General features: G+C 46.0%; 1 protein-coding gene and 2 non-coding genes across 3 annotated transcripts in view; all 3 read left to right on the plus strand.

The window, feature by feature from the left end:
• Nucleotides 1-21877, plus strand: part of LOC127039732 (zinc finger protein 345-like) — a gene marked incomplete at its 5' end in the record, with an annotated part of 237333 nt that overhangs the window by 136973 nt on the left and 78483 nt on the right. The window lies entirely within an intron of this gene.
• Nucleotides 14891-14962, plus strand: TRNAY-GUA (transfer RNA tyrosine (anticodon GUA)). The gene has a single exon. It is a non-coding gene; the product is annotated as a tRNA-Tyr (tRNA).
• On the plus strand, nt 21507-21580 carry TRNAT-UGU (transfer RNA threonine (anticodon UGU)). Its single transcript has one exon. It is a non-coding gene; the product is annotated as a tRNA-Thr (tRNA).

The following is a 21877-nucleotide window of genomic DNA, read 5'->3' on the forward strand; positions in this document are numbered from 1 at the left end:
ACTGGACATTAAGATTATTTTTCTACTGTGCAGAGGTTCCTTAGTTTCTCTCTCTTGGTAGGTTGATAGACCTGGACTGGGTGCTTGAATTTCATACCTACTTTTCTCGTTTTCCCAAATTCACATTACTCCTGGGGGAATTCTGCACACAATAGTTTAAAATTCTGTATATTTTATTTGTCAAAAATAACATAATATAGTCACACCAGTTTCAATTATTTTTGGTCATTTATTTCAAAATACCTGTCAGCAAGTATGTCTCTAACAATACAGACAACAAAAATGATTCAGGAAAGGTTTTTTTGACAAATAGATTCCGTGCTAGGCATATTAATACAGAACTCCGAGTAATAATTCATTTAAACTACAATACAGAACCATATTTCCTGCATGCCTCAGAAGCAGTTTAAAGACTTGGGGGAGTCAGGGGTAATGGAGGAGCTGAGGGAGTGGGAAGTAAATTGCTGGGAAGGAGTCTGGGTGTGAACTTGGAGAATTGTTGGGTATGGGTGGGAAAAGTATGGAACAGGTTTTTTGGTGCGGGGTAAGGAGAGATTCCTCCATGTAGACCCTGGCTGAACCCTTGCTTCTCCCATTCAGTCAGGCACATCTGCCCTTGTCCCCATGCGTTCCTGCACCCTTTTGTGTCTTTGCATCCCCTATCCACATATGTCCTTCCACACCCCCTCCCGCTATCCTCATGTGGCCCTACACCCCTCCCCCTGTCCCCATGTGTCTCTGTGCCCCCACCCAGCCACTCCCCAGTCCCTATGTAGCTCTACATCTCCTCCCCCACCACCACAGTGCCTTGGACCTTCCTCCCCACTGTGGCCCTGTGCCTCCAATCCCATTCAGCCCCTGCCCCAGTCTGTCCTCCCCAACTAGTCCTTATGAGCCCCTTTATGACCCGCCCCCCCAGCAGCAGTAGCATAGCTGGGGGAGAGCAGGGGAGCGGCTGCTCCCCACTGAGCACATTCCCCCAAAGTGGTGCCTTTTTAATTTTTACACTCACCCCAGCAGTCCAGGTCTTCGGTGACAATTTAGCGGTGGGTCCTTCAGCTGCTCCAGGTCTTCAGCGGCAAGTTCTTCAGTCTTCAGCTGCAAGACTTGGGGTTTTCTTTCTTTTTTTCCCTTCTCTGCTTTGGCACCTTTTTTAATGTGTTCGCTCCACCTGCTGGTAGAACCTGCCTACGCCACTGCCCAGCAGCCCCACACTGTCTGTCTCCCCATAGCCCCTGTCTCCTGACCTGGCCCGCTGCAAAGAAGGCAGGCTCTTTCTCCTCCCTCACTGGCCTGGAGTTGCTGCTGTGGTCTATTGCCACAGCATCCTCTGGTGGACAAAAAAGTCAGAACTGCAGAAGTTATTTTCTGCTGAGAGCTGCTGCTCTTCTTGCGCCACAGTGCCCTCTGGTGGGGAAAAATGCAGAACTGCAGCAACACTTTGGCAGAGCTTTTTTCTATGCAAAAAATTAAAAATGTATGGCTCATTAATTATGTGCATGCACATCTTTCTAGTTTTTGAAGAATGGGGTTGCCTATATGCCCAACCCCTATCTCACATATGTTGCTGCAAGGCCTAAAACTACACAATTGGGCTCTATTCATTTTTTAAAAATTGGATCCGATTTTTGTAAAGGGATCAGAGGTAATTGTGGGAGATTTGCATTAATTATTTATTAATAATCCAATATTTTGTCTTTGCATGCACTGGATTGAGCAGCTTCATACTTTTGGGAAATGTCTTGATTCCTATTTGAAAGGCTAATGTAACTGTTTTAATTTCAACAGCTACTACACTGCTGACTGCTACTTTTTGCTCACCTTGATCAGTTGAATTTGAACAAGATATGGCCTTTGTTGTATGAAGAACTGTACATAGAGTTAAAATGCATAATTTCCCAGGATTGTGTATGCATGAATGTATGTTATCTTTTTTCCCTTCTGTAGTAGTGGATTTGTCTTGCTTTCATTTCTTTAGATGCACTATGGAAGTGGTCATACAACTGCAGGTGTTTCTCCTAAGATAATGAAGGGCCATAATCCATTTAATGCCGATGTAAGATCTTAACTGCAGTTTCTGCTAAGAACTTTTCATATAGGCCCCGAGTCCACAGTTTGGCCTGGGCCATGAGGGCTGGCTAACAAACAATACATAGCTAAGAGAAAGCTGGGGTAAACAGATAACTGTGTGTGTTTCAAGTCATTGAGCAGAGTCAGCATAACTCCGAATGTAATGGGCATCCTTATCATGAGTTATAGACACATGAAGCACTGAGAGAGGCCTCATGGTTACTCCCCAATGCAGGGAGAAGATAGTGGTACAATACCCCTCAGATCCCAGACAGAGTTCAGGGAGAGGCCTAATATGATTGACATAAGTTATGACACCTTCCCCTCACAGATGTATGCCAATCCTAGCTCACAGAAATGCAAAGGTAAACTTATAAACAATTGTTGTTATTAAGAACTAATTACTACTTTTTTGCTTTAAATCTCCATGAATGTACCTGTTGGTCAACCGGAAGAGCTGCTACCTCATTCCCCTGAACTCCAAAATTAGGATTTAACCTATACACTTTAATAGACATAGTTTGGGGGTAATTACCTATGTGTCAGCAAGACATTAATTTGGGCCATGGGTGGCACCATTATGTAATCTTTTAGACCATTGGTTTATTGTGCTTCTCTTGTTTTGCTGCTAGAACCTATCCAGGGGCTTGAGAAAACCCATCCCCATTGCTTCTCTCTGCCCAATGAGCACCCTATATAGTTTATTGTAATTAATTGTTCTGCAGTGTCTCTGAGCCTAATAATCAAGATGATACTCTGCTAGCGCTGTGCGTAATAAACTCCTGTGCTTGACGTCTACATGGTGTGGATGTATGTTCCTTCAATAAGAAGCTGAGAAAGAGAGAGAGGGTGGGAGATCAAAGCAGCACAAAAGTTGTAAGCACAGAGAGAAACTTTTCCTCTTTCTTGCCCACGATCTTGAGATTCCTAATATAATAATTCCTATAGGCAGATCATGCATCTGTGTGACATACACATATCTGTCTATATGAGGATTTCGTCTTCCATATGAGGATGTTAACAGATTAAGCCTCACAACACACCTATGAGATTAGGAAGTATTATAATTGCAGATTGGAAGCTGAAGCACAGAGAGATCAAGAATCAGCTTTTGAAATGAGGTTCAAGGTCTGGACACTTAAATATGTGTGCACAATGACATGTGTAAATGGGGGTTTAGATACCTAAATAACTATTGGCATATGCTGTTGAGGTAACTGCATAGGCCAGGACCTCTCCCCACTACAACTTTGGCCCTGCATAACATATCCAAGGTCACACAGTGAAATGTCAGCAGAGCTTGAACTAGACCTCACATCTTCTAAGTCCCTGACCTGGGCCTTAAACCACAAGGCCTAACAACCCGAGGCAGAACTTTTCAGATTCTTTAGCTGGCTGGACTGAGGAAACAGTATTTTGGCTCTACAAACAGACCACTAGAAAGAAGGATACGAGCCAAAGCTAGCTCATCTTCTTTCTTTAACGAAAAGTGCACTGCTCAGTGATGCAGCACCCTCCCATCCCATACTCAAGGTGTGCAGTGACCTTAGTATTTGTATTGATAGTTTTCTTTGTCACAGGATTTCTTTTCATGATCCACACTTTGGCAGAAACAAGGACGAGGGAATCTGCTGCAGTGGCTTCTTTATGTACATAAATAACTGACTCTTATTGGCACAAACTACAATAATGATACCAGTTCACGTCTGACTTCTTTTGTGATCCCACTTTATATCATATCTCAGCTTACTATTGGTGGGCCCAATCCTGCTGTGATGCTCCCTGGTTCCTGATAGGAAGGACACACTCGAATTACTCATGAGACAATGGAGTTGATAGAAAGGCCAAATGGGCCCACCTCAAAACAGGGCAAACTGCAAAAGGCAAAAATGGGCCACTCATCTGGACAAGCTGAGGGATAACGGTGCTGCAAACAGTTCAAGCAGCTTTAAAAAGCTTTAAAAGTTACTATGTCGGAATCATGAAAAAATATTTTAAAAAAAAAGTATTGCTAGCCCTAGAGGTTTTTATGGTGTTGATCTCCCTTGCAGATTCTCTGATGGCTAACATGGGCTGAGTGCCACGAGAAGCTTTTCCCACACTCACGGCATTCATAGGGCCTCTCCCCTGTGTGGATTCTCTGATGCTTTATATGGGTTGAGTAGTCACATCAGTTTTTCCCAGGGTATGGCAACACTTGCAACTTCAAAGCGCTGCCACGGGAGCGCTCCCGCTGCAGCACTTTGAAGTGCGAGTGTGGTTGCGGCGCCAGTGCTGGGAGAGAGCTCTCCCAGCGCTGCAGGTACTCCACCTCCCCGTGGGGATTAGCAAACAGTTCTGGGAGCCGCACTCCCAGTGCTGGGGCACTGTTTACACTGGCGCTTTACAGCGCTGTAACTTGCTGCGCTCGGCGGGTGTTTTTTCACACCCTTGAGAAAGTTGCAGCGCTGTAAAGCGCCAGTATAGCCAAGGCCCCACACTCAGCACATGTATTTTTTCTCTTTCCCCTGAAGATTTCCTGCTGTTTTGTGGTTTCCTTGAGGTCTGTCTGAGTTCCCCAACAGGAAATACATTTACCTACTTTCTCCCCTGGCTGCTTTACCTGCTCTCTTTCTGGTCTGTGCTGAATGTCATGGGATTTTTCCTGCTTATGACTCCTGGACACATTCCTTTTCGATCTTTGTGATAATTCTCTATGTTAATCCATTTTCTCAACATTTTCCTGCTGAGAATTCTGCTCCTCTTTCTCACGCACCATTGCGTCACCTGCTGTGATAGAGACAGAAACGTCAGACAGGGATGGAAAGGGGAAGGCCAAACCAAAACAAGTGCTGGAGAGAGGTCAAATAAAAACCAGGAACTGAACTCCCCCAAACTTTTCCCCCAAATGTTGTAGTAGGATTTTATGTTTATGTTTTATCTGATTTAGAATGAAGGATAAAGAATAATTATGTACCATGCATTAAGTGTATTGGTGTATGATCTGATCACATCCTGCCAACCACTCTTTTTGAGTAACAGAAAGGAATGGCTAATGGGCCAATGGGTAGAGATACATCAGCCAGAATCTGAGTCTGGACTGATTTCAAGGCAGTAACAGACCTTTGAGGATCACCAATTTGTTGCAGGTTTAGCATTTTAAAATAAGTAAAAGAATGCCATGGCTGTTTTCTTTTGCATTGCAATTTGATGTTCCTGTTCAAAATGTTGTGTGTCAATTAATTCTGGTTTGTGTGTGAATGAGGAATGTGTGTGTTAAGAGGTAAGTGTGAAGGCCATCACTGAACCAGATGTACAAGGGAGGAAGCAGCAAGAGATGCAAGGGTGCCAGGAAGCTGCAACACGCCCCTGTTGAAATGCCAGAGGAGGGCTGATTGATGACTCTAAAGATGAGACAGGCACCTATCAGTGGGGACAAAATAGCTGTGATCAAAACCAACTTGGGATAACTCCCTGAGGAACTACTTGATGAAAGATCAAGATGAAGGATGAAAAGGACAATTTAAGAAAACAAGCACTCGTCAAACAATTCATTACAACATGATGGTGCAAAACTCATTGGTCCCAATGAAGGAAAATCAGTATTGTCAGGGAAAAGACCACCACCTTAATGATTTGATCAGACAGCCTGAGGCTCCTTTATTTCATACAAGCATAGACCCCATGCAAAAGGCTGGCTGCTCTACATGTTACAAATTTTACCAAGCTTATAAAGGTTAAAACCGCAAAACGTAGCACGCTGGTTACACATGTTATTTGCCTTATTTGGAATATAATGTTGATAACAAGCAAGCTGACCAATTAATTCTTCATCTATGGCAAAACCCCCATTTTCCATCTATGGCTTTTCCTGTTATTGTCTTTGCCAATCAAGTCTGCGGTTTGACCGTTCTAGCACCTTTTCTGTAGTCCCGACAGCAAGCTCAGCTGTTATAACTTAACAGATCTTCTGGTTCCCCTTTATCCAATTCTAGTTCCTCTTTTTGGGGCCCTGACCACATCTTTCTGCCTCGGCATGCCCTTTACTAAAAAAAAAAGTTTAGCAGAAGTTAAAACTCTTGCTCCTAGCTAAAGGCTTTTAGGCCTACTTTTACTCTATTCTCAGCAAAAAGCCTGGGGCCTTGGGTAAGGTGAGGGGGGGCGGGTTTCCCTATCAGTATATAACTAGGGTGCCTTGCCATGAAACTTTGGGTTCATTCTGCCAAGACTTCCCCAGAGGATTGTATTGCAACCGACAGAACCCAGCTCCTCCTACCCATGATCAAACTAGCTGGCCACTAGGTTGATCCGGACTCTAGACTGGTAACTATAACATCGACTGGTGGCACAGTGTGTTTGTGTAGTGTGTGATTGAATGCATATGCTAATTGTTGTAGCTCCAATAAATGTGGCATATTGCCTTTTCCCCTGAAAAAGATCCCGTGTGCTTCTTATAAGCATAACAGGATAACACCCACAAGGCAGCTAGCTAGCACATCTTGGAGGGACTGTTCAAATTAAGTTGTTCGTCAAGACACACCTGGTTGACAATGGACCATGGGAAAAGAGTGGACTGTCATGTAGTCTATCATGTGGACTGTCTGGAATCTAGGTAATGGCTTCCTGCAATGACTGAGGGAAATTGGGCATGAACACGTGACTTGCACATGTGACTCCAAAATCCATCTTGTTGCTGTAATTTTCCACAGGAAGAACAATGGGATGCCCTTCACATGGCAAAAGTATAAAAGGCCCTGGAAACACCTCCATTTTGTCTTCAATCCTGCTTCTTACCTCTGGAGGAACTTTGCTACAAACTGAAGCTCTGAACAAAGGACTGAATGACCCATCCCAGCCATAGATGTACTCCAGAGACTTGACTTAAGCCAACAGTTTATTTCATCACTGCTACAAGCCTGAACCAAGAACTTTGCCATTACTGCATGTAATTGATTCCCTTAGCCAATTTTACCTCTCCCCTTTCTTTCTTTTTATGAATAAACCTTTAGATATTAGATACTAAAGAATGGGCACCAGCATGATTTTTGAGTAAGCTTTAAGTTGTATATTGACCTGGGAGTGGCTGGCCCTTTGGGATCAGAAGAAACTATCATTTAATGACACTGGTTGTAAAGAACTACTCATCTCTGAATCCAGTGTTTTTGGTGGTGTTATAAGAACCAGAATGCCTGAGAAAACTGCCTTTATGTTTTCTTGTTGGCCAGTGTGGGAAACAGGAGTTTACTTTAGTGGCTGGTTTGGTCTATCTTATAAAAGAACAGGAGTACTTGTGGCACCTTAGAGACTAACAAATTTATTTGAGCATAAGCTTTCGTGGGCTACAGCCCACTTTATCAGATGCATGCTACGCTCAGATAAATTTGTTAGTCTCTTAGGTGCCACAAGTACTCCTGTTCTCTTTGCGGATACAGACTAACACGGCTGCTACTCTGAAACTTATAAAAGAATAACCACCAGTTTTGGGTTGTTGTCATAAACAGATGGTTAAGGGTTAATGCCTTTTTTACCTGTAAAAGGTTAAAAAGTTCACCAAGCCTAGCTAACACATGACCAGAGGGACCGATGGGGGAACAAGATGTTTCAAAAGGAAGGAGGGAAGTTTTTCCTTTATTTAGAGTTTCAGTTTCAGCCGGAATGAAAAAGATCAAGGAACCAGCTTCTTATCAGAGTAGTAAGTTTTAGAAAGGAATAAATAGGTTTATGTTTATTCCTTTGTAACCTGTCTTATGCAATTAGAGGTAGAATCAAATTAGGTATTTTTTGTGTAACTAAATTTGTGCCCAGGGGAACATCCTCTGTGTTTTGAATCTGTTGTCTGTGAGAGTAGCTGGTATGGTAATCTCTCCCAGAGGGTTTTTGCTTTACCTTTCTTTTCTTTAATTAAAAGGCTTTTTCTTAATACCTGATTGATTTTTCCTTGTTTTTAGATCCAAGGAGATTGGATCTGGACTCAGCAGGGATTGGTGGGAGAAAGGAGGAGGGATGGTTAATTTCTCCTTGTTTTAAGATCCAAGGGATTGGAGCTGGACTCACCAGGGAATTGGTGAAGGAGTCTCTCAAGGCTACCCAGGGAGGGGAAGGTTTTGAGGGGAAAGGGAGTGATCCAGACACTGAAAATTCTGGATGGTGGCAGTGATACCAGATCTAAGCTAGTAATTAAGCTTAGAAGTGTCCATGCAGGTCCCCACATCTGTACCCTAAAGTTCAGAGTGGGGAAGGAACCTTGACAGTTGTGTTTGCCCTATTTCTCAGCAGTTCGTCCTGAATTTGGCATCCTCAGTTGTGACACGCTAAGGCTTGGTGACAAAGTGCCAAGGGAGGGGTCTGGGTTGTGGATTTACAGAGAGTTAGGTGACCCAACCTTCAGACAGTCTCCCTTGGGACCACCCTCTTTAGGGTATGTCTAAGGTGCATCAGGGAGTCGGCCGCCATCAAAATCCCAGGTGCGGAATAAAATTCTGCCTCCTTAAGCTCGTGTTTTCTATGCCTAGAATTCAACTGTCACCAGATGGATCAGACTGAACAGGTTTCAAACCTCGAGGAGGCTCTTACCTTCTAAACAGGGACGGCTGTTTTCTAGTAAAATCAGGAAAAGGGAAGGAGAAAACTCGAAAGAGATTCCTCCTGGCGCTCACATACGTGAACCCGAATTCTCTCTCAGTCCTCAAAGAGAGACCTGGAGAAGGAGACTTGCTGAAGCAAAGACACAGGGGTCTCTGAGGTTTCCCTAGCCCATCGCCCTGTCCTGCCTGGCTCATGTCAGCATGTCTCTGTGAGGTCACCACCTCCCCACCACCTTTGACCAATAGTCTGAGGTCCTGCAAAAGGCCTTTGTGATGTCATTGCCACACCCCTCCCTTGCTGTGCTAATGTCCTGCCCCTGGTCAGGCACTTTGGAGGTTTGAGCTACTCCCTGTGGATCACCTCACTCAAGGAGCGTTCGTTCTAGGAAGCAAGCCAGTAGTTTTGGATCGTCTGCAAATTTTGTCAGCTCACTGTTTAGCAGATCATTTATGAATATGTTGACTAGTCCTGGTCCCAGTACAGACACCACTAGTTACCTGTTTCCATCCTGAAAACTGACCATTTAGTCCTACCCTTTGTTTCCTATCTTTTAATCAGTTATTGATCCACATGAGGACCTTCCGGAGGTGAAAGTGAGCCGGCATGTTATGGTATGGGGTACCGGCAAGAGCCAGTATGCTATGCCAGCCTGGCCCGGCTTCCCCAGGCTGGTGATTTAAAGGGCCCAGGCCTCCCTGTAGCGGCCGGAGCCCCGGGCCCTTTAAATCACCTCCCGAGCCCCTCTGCTGGAGCCCCAGGGAGCAAATCACTGCCGTGGCAGCTGCTCTCTCCCGCTCTGCGAACACAGAGCAGAGACAGCAGAAGCTTACTTGCCGTGGGGGGGGCACCATTGTCCGAACTGTGGCACCTCCCTGACACCCCTTCCCTAAGGACCCACACTCACACCACCTCTCCTCCCGAGGCCACACCCACAGAACGCCTCTTCCCCGGGACTGCACCCTTTCCCCCTCCCCCATCATTTGTCCTAACAGCCAGTAAAGAGAGGTGGGGCCATGGCCCTCTAAATTCCCTGTCTCTCCCCACCCCCCAACACAAGCTCTCTACCCCACCTTGCACATTGCAGTTGAAAAGTAGCTGGCAATCTAGTAGGATGCCCATGGAACAATGGGATAGAAACCTGCATCATGTGAAGCTGTACCAGCCCGTGAGGCATTGCAAACCCTTCCCAAAGCACCCTGGAGCCAGTTACACAGTGGGATAGCTACCCACAGTGCACTGCTCTCCATGGCAATCCAAGAGATGCCAGCATGGATGTGCTCTGGTGACACAGGGGCATAGGGTGGACATGCAACAGCTGTTCAATTAAAACACTTTAACTCACGCCACATTAATCTTTCATGTAGACATAGCTTAAGAGTGAGACAAGACCTAGCTCCGTTGAAATTAAAGAACCACAACTTCCTCCATAGTTGGCAGGATTTGAACCTGCACAGGGAGACCGCAACAGATTTCTAGTCCACCACCTTAACCACTCAGCCACAACTACTTGTTTGAAGCTATTAGAGAAAAATGCAGTTCTCGCTTTTTTGTTTGCGTGCAGCAAAATCAAATACTTTATTATTTCTCCAGCAATTGCAATAGAGGGAGGGAGTGCCCTAGGACACTGGGTCGCCCCAGTCCCGGACAGGTCTCTCAACAGGTAAACAATTACAGCAAGCATTTATACCTTTGTTACAGACAATAACAAGCAATAATACAGACAATAATGAGCAACAGCTGCATTTTGTTTATACATGGGCTATCCTGCTATCTTATTTTCCTCACTTCTGGGTGCCAGTCTACGTATTTGATTATCAGTGCAAGGTCGTGATAACTTCTCACGCAGTTCTTTCCTACTCGCCTCACACTATCCTCGCTTCTACAAATCTCACGTCATTAGGGTTACAGCTGGCCTAACTCTTGCTAACAGACTGACATGCATTAAGATCCCCTACAAATCCTTGTCAATTCTTTCCCTTCTTCCACAATGTGTTGCTCTCACTACACTCTAGTTCTGTTCTCACTGAGTGATCAGTTCCAGTTGTTTCCTCAGACCAGCTTCCACAACACACACACTGCTGTGCTGTTGTGTAAGTGTGTCCATGGCTGAACAGCAAGAATTCCTGCTCCCTTCCCTTCTGGCTGGAGCATGAGGAGAGTGTGTTTGTGGTTAATGATGGTGCTGTAGATTGTTGTCCATTTCCTGCCTTGATCATTCAGACAGTCCCTTTCCCGTCATATCCCCAGTATATCAGTGATTGCAATAGCAGGGGGCAGGTTTTCTCTGGGGCACTGAGCTTTGCCGGGGGGTTGGTGGCTCCTGTCTTTCCTCACCCTGGAGTAAACTCAGCTTTTTATTCCATCCTTGATGTTTCAAGGAATAACAACAGATGACCAAAGAAAGAGGTGGACAGGGTGGGTCTCAGGGGAGGGGTAGAGAGGTGTGGGTGGTGGGCAGGTCAGGCCAGGGGAGGGGGCAGAGAGGTGTGGGTGGTGAGCAGGGCTGGTCTCAGGGGAAGGGTCAGAGAGGTACAAGCAGTGGCCAGGGCAGCTCTCAGGGGAGGGTCAGAGAGGTGCAAGTGTTGGGCAGGGCTGGTCTTAGGGGAGGAGCCAGAGAGGTGTGAGCGATGGGCAGGGTGGGTCTCAGGGGAGGGGGCAGAGAGGTAGGAGCGGTGGGCAGGGCAGGTCTCAGGGGAGGGGCAGGGATGTGTGGGTGGTGGGCAGAGTTGGTCTCAGGGAGGAGGCAGAGAGGTGCGGGCAATGGGTAGGGTGAGTCTCGGGGGAGGAGGCAGAGAAGTGAGGGCAGGAGGGTCTCAAGGGAGGGCTCAGAGAGGTGTGGGCAGGGTAGGTCTCAGGGGAGGGGGAAGAGAGCTGTGGGCAATGGGCAGGGCGGGTCTCCGGGGAGGGGGCATAGAGGTGTGGGTGATGGGCAAGGTGAGTCTCAGGGGAGGGGGCAGAGAGGTGTGGGCAGCAGGCAGACCTTGGGGTAGGGGATGGAGAGGTGCAAGGAGGCCTTGGGGGAGGAGAGGAGCGAGCGAAAGGTGGACCAGCAGGCCTCAGCCAAAGAGGAAGAGCAGGGGTGGGAAGTGGACAAATGGGAGTGAGGGCAGAGCACAGGTAGGGCCTCAAAGGGAGGAGACTGAGGGAAGGGAGTGGAGTGGGGAAACAGCACCATGGTCTGGGCAGGGCTGCCCACAGGATTCAGGGGGCCTGGAGTAAAACATTTTCAGGGGCCCCTTCCATAAAAAAAAGTTGCAATAATCTAGAATACTATATTCTCATGGGGGCCCCTGCAGGGCCTGGGGCAAATTGCCCCACCTGCCACCCCATTGAGTGGCCCTGCCCTCAGCCTCTTCTCCTAAGTCCTCTGCCCCCTAATTATTTTTCATTGCCCTCCCCTAGACTCTCTCCAATTTGTTTCTGTAGTGGGGAGAGGGAGCTCGAAAACTGGATGCAATGCTCCAGATGTGGCCTCACCAGTGCTGAAGAGAGGGGAATAATCACGTCCCTCGATCTGCTTGCAATGCTCCTACTAATCCAGCCCAATATGACCAGTTACACTGGTCTACAATTTTTGAGAAGTAGTCTGCTTCAGAGATAAAATGATATTTATTATGTGTTTTGATGTGCTGAATTCAAATATGACAATTAAAACAACTGATTGGCTACTGTTTCTAAGATATTTAAGTTTTTACATTTTATGTCTATGTATATTGTGTAGATAGTAGAGTTTTAATCATAAATTGTAAACCTGTCTTTTCATGTGTTTATGGTTGCTTTCCATGATAATATTTCACCTGTCCTGTTTATGTAACACTTTAAAAATCAGCAAAAGGGTTATATACATAAAATTTATTATGAAACAAAAGGCAAAAAACTATTCTGTACATAGTTTAGTCCTATTCAGTGTCTACTCGGCGCTTCTTGGCTTGTCTCTTGTATTCATTAAATGGAGCATCTCTTGTCACTGTCCAGCAATAGTTTGCAAGCATTGATGGGCTCCATTTGCCCTGATAGCCTGCCAGGAGATTCCACTGCTGTAGTCTGGAGCCCAACAGCTCTGCCTTACTCTTGGGTAGTTCCAAATCCCTGACAAGGTCATTCAGTTCACCTTGTGTTATGAAGTGTGGTTCAGAGGAGGAGGATGGGAGAAAATGTGGGTCCTGTGACATTGATGGTTCAGGACCAGAAGTTTCATCCTCTTCCTCTTCCTCGTCTGACTCAAGTGAGAAGGATTCTGGTGCATCAGGAACCGGCAGTCCTTCTCCGTGGGGTACTGGGCGTATAGCTGATGGAATGTTTGGACAATGCACAGTCCACTTTTTCTTCTTTGACACACCTTTCCCAACTGGAGGCACCATGCAGAAGTAACAATTGCTGGTATGATCTGTTGGCTCTCTCCAAATCATTGGCACTGCAAAAGGCATAGATTTCCTTTTCCTGTTCAACCACTGGCCAAGATTTGTTGCACAAGTGTTGCAGCATATGTGTGGGGCCCACCTCTTGTCCTGATCTCCAATTTTGCAGCCAAAAGAAAGGTGATAGGCTTTCTTAACCAGAGTGGTTAGACTGCGCTTTTGTGATGCAAAAGTCACTTCACCACAAACATAGCAGAAGTTATCTGCACTCTTCACACAAGTACGAGGCATCTCTGCTCACTTTGGCTAAACAGAAATGTGTCCCTTTGCAAAATCAAACACTGACAAATAAGAGAGCACGACACTGTATGATTTCCAGAGCTGATATAGGGCAATTTGTTCAGCAGAGTGATGTAAGCTTCATTATGATTGCATCATCCATGACTTCTAGGAATAACATGATGCAATTCATATCATGTATGATGCAATACCAGCTTCAGATTGCATCATTCATTGTTTTGCCTAAAAAGCAAGTACTGTCCAAACCCAGTCATAGATTTATTCATAGATCCAGTCAAAGATGTATTTTAGTCATTTCTGGTTTAAATTGAGATCCCTTCCCTTTATAACTCACTTATCCTCCGCCATTCCCAAGTCAAGGGTCGTATATACTGACCCAATAGCATATCTTGAAAACTAGAGCCAATCAACAATTTTAAGCATCATTTTCGTTCTCAGTGACCCAGAATTAGTAAAGTTGGACTACATTTATTTCAGAAGCATTTTGGCTGTAGAGCAGTGTTACCCATATTGAATGCAGACACAGCAATATTTGATAAATTGGTTCCTGTCCATTCAGGAGGTTATTTCCCACCTATTTATAAATAATTGTTAGACCTGAATAAAGATATTGCAGACAAAACCAGGTATGCCAACCTGACCAAAGTCAGGCTAACAGAGGTTTTTGGGTAATTCCTGTCAGGGACTCTAACCCAGATGGCAAAGTTCGTTGTCTGACCACGAGAGAGACAGGCAACACCAGCAAGGTCCGATCAAAAGCTCTTTATTGACAAGTGCACGCATCTATAGAGAGCAGCTCATCTCCAGAGAGAACCAGCCTGCTCTTTACATCTTAGTATAAGCCTATATAGACAGTTCTGTCGCATCATAAATTATTTACAGGAGCAACCCACCCCCTTCTTTTAACAACTAGAAACTAGACACTTTTAGTATACATGTTTTACAGCATTGGGTGATTAACAATATCTTAGCAAGCACCAGAAGTTAGGAATGTAGGGGAGTTAAAACAGACAGAGAACTGAAGCAAGGAGTGAAAACAGGGAGGCTGGGATTTCTTATCAGTTCTTCAAAGGAACTGTTCCTAACACCGCACAGTTGGTACTATACCAGGAATGCAGCCTCTTCCTTATCTCACTTTTTCCCAGCACTTGTGAGATATGCTGCTGCTTCTCAGTGTTTTCCACTTAGGAATGTCAGGGACTCTAACCCAGATGGCAAAGTTTGTTGTCTGACCGCGAGAGAGACAGGCAACACCAGCAAGGTTTGATCAAAAGCTTTTTATTGACAAGTGCACGCATCAATAGAGAGCAGCTTGTTTATTAAGCCAGAGTGATTAACATAATGAAGATGCTCTAAGTGGAGGGGAGAGAGCTGTCCCGTCCGTGTAGTTAACCCATCTCCCTAAGAGGTGGTAGCTATGTCAGTGGGGGAAGCTATGCTGGTGTATGTGCAAGCTGTGGTGTCTACATGTATATATAAAGTTTAATCAAACCCCATTTTTAAAAGCCCTGTGGTCTGGGAATAGAAAAGGAGCTCTCTGAGGCAGAGCCCATCCTTCAAAATCCTTAAGATCACTGACTTGCCTTGGCAAATGTCAGGGGAGTATAGCTCAGTGGTACAGTGTTTGGCTGTAAATCAAGTAGTCCTTGGTTCAAATCCAAGTGCCCCCTTACAAACCTACTCCTTCATTAAAAATAATTCCATTTCCAGTCTGTTCAGAAGCTCCACTAAATAGGGGTCCCTGAAATGAATGGACACACTTCATGCTTTCCTATGCAAATGCATAAAAACCTAGCAAACATGTTCCTCTGCTGAAATCACTTCCAATCCTCTAAGTGTCTAGGCTTGTTTTCGTCAATTAAACAAAGGCACATGAAAACTCCTTTGCAGATCCTTAGCCTCCATGGGCAACAATGTGCAGAAGAACAAGAACCACATCCACTTGGGAGGAATGGACTAGTCTGTATGACATTTGGTAAGTAAGTTGCCATTGGGACTGAAAACTCTACTGGAGGTGGACAGGAGCCTGTTACAAAACTAAAATAACCAAGATTTCCCAAACTCCCTGTAACACATTCAAACCTCTCTTTGCGCACATGGTATCAATTGGGGCTCTAATAAATGGCAGCCTTCCTTTAACACAGATCATTGTTCCTTGTAACTTTCAGATGCATCCAAATGGCAGCTGTTTAGAGGTCATGGGCTGCTAGTTCATGAGCAGGAGCAGAGTCTCTGTAAGTTTACCAACCATAGAGCTTGTTATGTCTGCATCTAAGTAAGTGCAGAGTTATTTCAATGGCTCCTACACTGACACCTGCTGCCCTTTCTGGCTGGTTAATTGCACTATTTGGAACCTGCTCCTAAAATTGCACCCTTTCTGAGAGTGAGTCAAAACTGCCCAAGGAAACCCCATTGGGTTTCAATGGCAGTGCAGGCAAGGACCTGACGGGACAGCACAGGGGTTTCAGCATTCCTCCTTCATGGTAGGGTCAGAGGTTGCTACTAGCATGACTGTGGGGTTCTATTCCTGGCTGTGGGAGGAAAGGGGTGTCTAGTGGATTAAAGTAGGGGCCTCGAAATCAAAGAGAAAACATCTCCCTTTTCAGCTTCAATGCACATTGAACAAGAACATGGCTTCTCATCTCTAAGGTTTCAGAGGAACAGCTATGTTAATCTGTATCCTCAAAAAGTACAGGAGTACATGTGGCACCCCAGAGACTAACCAATTTCTTAGATTCTGTTGCCATCATGTGGCCATTTCATTTCACTTCTTATTGTTAAAAGGTTTGGGTACTTTGCACAGAAACGTTATTTCCTTGGGAGAGATGGAGAAGTGGAAGCTGCATTGATTTAATCCTCTGAAAATTAGATAAGGATTAAAATATTCCCCAGACAGCTCATTCCCAACCATTCTCCCTCACTGCTGCCAGTGAAGTTCAGTTCTGTCCCACGACCCCAAGAACTGCTGGGTGCAAGTCCTGGGTCTGATGTGCAGTAAGAAAAAAAAGAAAGATAATGGATGTACCCTATCTCCTAGAACTGGAAGGAACCATTGAATCCAGCCCCTTCCTTCATTGGCCAAACCAGACAGTGTCTGCGTAAAAGAATAAATGGACACAAATCAGATGTCAAGAATTATAACATTCAAAAGCCAGTTGGAGAACACATCAATCTCCCTGGTCACTCGATTACAAACCTAAAAGTCGCAATATTACAACAAAAAAACTTCAGAAACAGACTCCAACAAGAGACTGCTGAATTGGAATTAATTTGCAAACTGGACACCATTAAATTAGGCTTGAATAAAGACTGGGAGCGGATGGGTCATTACACAAAGTCAAACTATTTCCCCATGTTTATTTGCCCCCTACTGTTACTCACACCTTCTTGTCAACTGTTGGAAATGGACCATCCTATCACTACAAAAGGGTGTTTTTCTCCTGCTGATAATAGCTCTCCTTAACTGATCACTCTTGTTATAGTGTGTATGGCAACACCCGTTTTTTCATGTTCTCTACGTATCTATATCTATATCTATCTCTATATCTATCCCTTCCTACTGTATTTTCCACTGCATGCATTCAGGAAAGCTTATGCTCAAATAAATTTGTTAGTTTCTAAGGTGCCACAAGTACTCCTATTTCTTTTTGCAGATAAATTAATGGAGGTTAAGTCCATGAATGGCTATTAGCCAGGATGGGTAAGGAATGGGATCCCTAGCCTCTCTTTGTCCGAGGGTGGAGGTGTTAGGTTCAGTCCCTCTGAGGCACCTGGCATTGGCCACTGTTGGCAGATAGGATGCGGGGTTGGATGAACCTTTGGTCTGACCCAGTATGGCCATTCTTATGTTCTTATGAAGGGACAGGCAGACCCCTGCAACAGAGTTTCTGTAGTGTAGTGGTTATCACATTTGCCTAACATGCAAAAGGTCCCTCATTCGAAACCAGGCAGAAGCATAATGGCTTAATTTTCCCAGCTCCTACTAGCCTGTCCCTGCTGTTGTAGGAGCAGCAGTGATTTCTATGCTCAAAATGTCTGTTATACTTCCCCTGCTCCCACTTTTGTCTCCTCTCCCTCTCTGAATGCCTGTGAAGTGGCTTTACCCCTCCTGCTCCCTCCTGGACTACTCGAGGGATGAATGGGCTGGTTAAAGAGCAGAAGAACTTCCAGGTAGACAAGGTGTCTGGGACTCTAATTAGGCAGCACTTGCATAACCAGAGCATGGCCACTGCCCAAGGTGGAGTGTGACCAACCAGATGCAGCCAAGTCATCTCTAGTCACAGACCATTAGGTGCAGGTCCTTAAAAGGGGAAGGGGCCATGTGCTCAGGAGTCACTCACAAGCTTGTACCTCCAGTGAATGCCCTTTGCCCGACCGCCTGGCCAGTGGTTCTCTGTGTTGTATTTCATTGTGCCTCAGGAAGACTTACCTTCATCGCACCATCCATAGCTGCGCTGTGGGACAGTTCCCTTGCAGAATCCTGACATCTCCAATGCTGTGCCTGTCCTGGGAGCATGAGTATGCAAGTGTGAGTGTGACACTCCCCCCTCTTCTTCTTTTGAGCTTAGCTGTCAGTATAATGAACCTGCTGCTTTCTGCCAAACTCTGGAGGGTCATTAGTCCTCCCTACGCTTACTAGCTGGCCCAATTTTGGGTAACACCTGTGATAAACTCAACCCCAGCAGGATAGAGGGTGGTGAAATGAGCTGAGAAAAAGCCTTAGCTTCAGTATGTCCCGTACGGTCCACACTGGAGCTTTTTTTGGATTCTGGGACTGCATGGTCACCTGTGCTGATCAGCGCTCCACGCTGGGCAAACAGGAAATGAAGTTCAAAAGTTCGTGGGGCTTTTCCTGTCTACCTGGCCAGTGCATCCGAGTTCAGATTGCTGTCCAGAGTGGTCACAATGGTGCACTGTGGGATAGTGCCTGGAGGCCAATACCGTGGAATTGCAGGCACACTAACCCTAATCCAACATGACAATACCAATTTCAGCACTACTCCCCTCGTCAGGGAGGAGTTCAGATATCGGTATTAAGAGCCCTTTATATCGATATAAAGGGCTTTGTTGTGTGGACAGGTGCAGGGTTAATGTGATTTAACGCTGCTAAATTCAATATAAACTAGTAGTGTTGACCAGGCCAGAGAGAGCAGCAAGTTTCCCCTATTGTTTCTTGCTCTTGTTTTTTTCACTAGCTTTTCCTCTGCACCAAGTTGTTCTTGTCTGTTGTGAGCCTGGCTAGCTCAGTTGGTAGAACATCAGACTTTTAATCTGAGGATCCAGGGTTCAAATTACTGGTCAGGTGATAAACTACTCCCCAAGATCTTAAAACTGTCTTTCTGGAGTCCTCTTTGATGGTACTTTTTCTCTTCAGGATTTTCCCTTTCCTCAGAAGGGCCTTTTTGTGTGTGGCTTTGAAGGGGCAACTTCCTGACAGCCCCTTTGTCCTTGCAGCCTGGAAGAATAAAGGCCTCTGGGCATATAGCATGTTCCTTCCCTGCACACACACACACACACACACACATACAACACACAGAATATCCCTAAGAAATTAGAATCATCTGCTGCCTTCCCCTGTCCTGCTGAATCCCCAAATGAGGATGCTCTTCAGCCCAAACCCATGTCCCCTCTTTTCCCAGTGCCCCTCAATCCCAACCTTCAGTCCCTCCTATGCACACTGCTCCTCACTCCCAACCAGAGCCTACTCCTCTTCACCCTTCTCCTCTGTCCCTACCCACAGCCCCCTCCTATTCCCAGTGCCCCTCAATCCCAACCCACAGGCCCTGCCTCCTCACACTGCTCCTCAGTCCCAACCCACAGCTCCCTCCTTCCCTCCAGCAGCAGGAGCTTCAGACCCCCTCAGGAAGATTTTCTTGCAAGGTTTCGTGTATGAGTCTGCATGTGGAGTTTACAGTATGTTGGAACTATTTTGGATTGCTTGCCAAAATGATCACTTTTGGCTGGTGTTGGATTCCCAGTCTCCATGTTATAGGGGCAGGAGAAATAAAGGGTTGTTATCCTTATTGTGTGAATGGAGGGCAGCACAACTGTGCTCGGCAGACCCCGAATGAGGGACTCACCCTCAATTCAATAGCACTTGCTAGGCAGTGGACAGAGGTTCCAAAGCCAAGTGGGCTGGGGTCTGGGTCCCAATACTAAAATGTAGGTGTTAGATCAACTTTAGGACAGGGTGGCTGTGGAGCGATGAATGAGTCCCTAGGCAACATAGTGAGTATGGTGCCTTCTTATTTTCCCCCTTTTCCACCCAGGATGGCAAGTGAACTGTACAGAGGCACCTCTGGGCTTGCACTAACAAAGGACAGCAGCTGTGAGTGGGGTGCAGAGAGGGATGGCTCATGTTAAAGGACTTTTGATTGTTGGACTTATGAACTGTCGGGGGAAGGACACTGCCCAGCTTATTTAGGGAGTGGGTCTTTTCCTCATGGTTTATGCTTATGTGTTGGGGCTGCTGACATGACTTCTGCTAACCCTGGGCTTACGTTGCAATGTAGACATGCCCTGAGAGTGCATCTATACTGTGATAAAATCCCTGTGGCCTTGCTGGCCTGGATAATCTGATTTGGATTCCTGGGGCTCAGACTGGAGCCCAGGTTCGGAGACCCTCACCCCTCGTGGGGTCTCAGAGGGTGGGCTCAAGCCCAAGTGTGTACACTGTAATTTTATAACCCTGCAGCACAAGCCCCACAAGCCTGAATCAACTGACCCAGGGTTTGAGAATAGTGACTTGGGTGTGTTAATGGCAGTGTAGACATAATGCTAGGCTATGTCCACACTGCAATGAAACACCCACGGCTGTCCCATGCCAGCTCAGGCTCCCGGGGCTTGGGCTGTGAGGTGGTAAATTTGCAGAGTAGACATCTCGGCTCAGGCTCAATACTGGGCTCTGGACCTCACAAGATTGGGAGAGAATTTAGCAAGCAAAAAACGTAAAATGGCAGTGGAGTATTTCCATGGACTCATGGCATTTCTCCATTGGTCTGTCTGCTTTGGGGCAGGGACAAGAACACGTCCTGCTGCATTCGTTATTTCAAAGGGTGGTTTAGGATTTTCATTCTCACACACGGTGCACGAAGCAGGACTCAATCCTCACTGGAAACTAAATGAGCTGCCCTCAGATTCTGTCAGCCACAATGTGCCATTTGGTGTGAGAGCCCAGACCTGCCCCTGTCCCAGAGGGATGGGGTCATCTGCAAAGAGCTTGGAACACTGACCTATCAGCTCTTAACTCCCAAACTTTCAGTAACTCTATTGTCAGTGCCTGTGAGTGTAATTTAAACCATAAGAACAGCCATACTGGGCTGGACCAAAAGCCCATCTAGCTCTGTGTTTTGTCCTCTGACAGTAGCCAATACCAGGTGCCCCAAGAGTTATTCAACAAGGCATCATTGAGAGTTGAACCCAGAACCTCCTGTTTACAAGGCAGCTGCTTTAGCCAGCTAAGCTATAGTACCTTCCTGTGGCTAAAATACACTGTCTGCTCACACCTGACTCTCTGCCATTCCCCACCAGGGCCTGACAAGCTTTGCATGTGTTTGGATTCTGCAAAGCAGAGGAGCAGGTGACGTTTTCCTTGCAAGTTGTGTGTGTGTGTGAATCTTTGGCCAGGTCTGCACTACAAAGTTACTTCATCATCATTATATTGCTCAGGTGTGTGAAAAACACACAACACTCCCTCGGTCGGCAGCTTGTGGCTGGTGTACACACTGCAATGCCACGTCTGGTGACAAAACTGCCCTGTTTTGGTGACAAAATAAAACCACCTCAACGAGAGGCCTAGAGCTTTTTGCAGCAAACTTAAAGCGACAAATTGTCAGTGTAAATGCTGCTGGTCATTATATCACCATAACTGGCCTCCACCAGCATCCCATAAAGTCTGCCGTGAACTCACCTGCCCTGCATTCCTGCTACAGAGGCTGGGCCCCTCCCCTTTCATAGCTCCAGAAAGTTCTAACAGCTGAGTCGCTATCTACACTGGGATTAGGTTGATATAACTGCATTGCCAGCCTAAGTAATGTAATTACACCAACCTAATTTTGTAGCGTAGACCTGGCCAAAGAATCACACACACACCTTGGGAGCAAAACTTCACCTGCTCCTCTGCTTTACAGAAGCCAAACACGAGCAACGCTTGTCAGGGCCCAGTGGGACTTGTCAGAGAGTCAGGTGTGAGCACATATGCATTAAATAACAGCAGGCACCATGGCTTAGTTGGTTAAAGTACCTGTTTTGTAAACAGAAGATCCTGGGTTCAACTCCCAGTAGTGCTTGGGGGAGTGGCTTTTGGGGCACCTGGTATTGGCTACTGTCAGAAGACAAGATTCAGAGCTAGGTGGACCTACTGTTTAAATTACACTCAAAGGCATTGATAATAGAGTGACTGAAAGTTTGGGTGTTGAGAGCTGATAGGTCAGTGGTCCAGTTCCCTCAATGTGGTTTTACCATTTCTACTTCCTAAACTCCCTCCCAACCGCTGTAAAATTACAATGCAGACATATGGGCTTGAGCCCAACCTCTGAGGCCCCATGAGGGGCGAGGGTTTCTGAACTCAGGCTTCACTGTGAACA

This window comes from Gopherus flavomarginatus, chromosome 23, assembly GCF_025201925.1.
Source record: "Gopherus flavomarginatus isolate rGopFla2 chromosome 23, rGopFla2.mat.asm, whole genome shotgun sequence".
Lineage (NCBI taxonomy): Eukaryota > Metazoa > Chordata > Testudines > Testudinidae > Gopherus > Gopherus flavomarginatus.